At 43.4% G+C, this 1,286-nt stretch overlaps 1 pseudogene; it reads right to left on the reverse strand.

The window, feature by feature from the left end:
• Nucleotides 1–528: 528 nt before the first annotated feature.
• On the reverse strand, nucleotides 529–982 carry LOC110584226 (annotated as a pseudogene).
• Nucleotides 983–1,286: the final 304 nt, after the last annotated feature.

Here is a 1,286-nt window from a genome sequence, read left to right on the forward strand (position 1 = left end):
GGTTCAAACAATCAAGCTTGTCCCTCTGCAGCAACTAAATAAAGTTAGACTTGGCTAGAGAACATATTCTAAAGAACTGGTTCACTACTTTTAACCAATGCAATTAAATCACCATAAAAGGGGGGAAAGGAGCCCATAAAATTAAAATAAAACTACCTCTCTGCTGCAAAAAAAAAAAAAAATTAAAAAAACGCCCGCACCCCTGCATCTAACCCTGACAACTACCTTCATGCACAGTGCTTTATACTTAAACCACGATGAGGGAAGTGAATAAAAGCAGAGAAGGGCCACTGCTTTTAAAGGTTTCACAACAATCCAGATGGTACTTCTAGCCTCTCTCATGCTTTACAACAGTGAATCAGGACAAGACATAGCTTTGCTAATGTGCATTTAATCACCAAAGAACTGAAGATGTCTGGGCTTTTATTCTGTAATGTTTCTAAGACTGTGTCCATTAAATGCAAACAAAAAAGGAGGAACTCTTGGCCAAACAGGAGAAGTGATGCACACTTGATGATCAGATTGATTTTAAATATTATTCATGGCATATAGCCTAGTCCATGCTCTAGCTCTATGGCTTGGGCTTCATTGGTCTTCCACTGCTCCTCTCCATCATTTCCTAATGGATCATCTGGATTGGGAGCACTTAGCAAAGCCTGGATCGACAGCAGAACTGTGTGGATCTGCAGTGCTGGGGACCACTTATCTTTCAAAATATCTAAACATATTCTTCCCAACTTGTCTACATTAGGATGATAAATTTTGGTCACGAAACGTACTTTAGGGGTTGCCATCGGGTATTCTTCTGGTAGGAATAGTTCAAGCTTAAAAGTCCCTCCCTCAAAGTGAAATCCTGGGGGCCAGCAATGACCACATGAAAATAATAGGCCTTGCTCTCATCTGGTTCTGCTTTAATGCCAGGAACTGGTTCTGCCAGCAAACGCTGGGTTTCCTCGATAATCCTGTGGGGCAGCCCGGCCATCTTGTCAGATCCCGAGTTCGGCCTCTGGTCTCGATTCTCCCAATACCACTTTTTAAACATCTCTTTGCTCAAATTGTTATTGTGTATGTGTGTACAGGAAGGAAGGAAGGAAGAGAAAGAAAGAAAGAAAGAAAGAAAGAAAGAGAAAGAAAGAAGAAAGAAAGAGGGCGCCTGGGTGGCTCAGTTGGTTAAGCGACTGCCTTCGGCTCAGGTCATGATCCTGGAGTCCTGGGATCGAGTCCCACATCGGGCTCCCTGCTCAGCAGGGAGTCTGCTTCTCCCTCTGACCCTCTTCCCTCTCATG

Source organism: Neomonachus schauinslandi, chromosome 2 (genome assembly GCF_002201575.2).
Source record: "Neomonachus schauinslandi chromosome 2, ASM220157v2, whole genome shotgun sequence".
In the NCBI taxonomy this organism is placed as follows: Eukaryota; Metazoa; Chordata; class Mammalia; order Carnivora; family Phocidae; genus Neomonachus; species Neomonachus schauinslandi.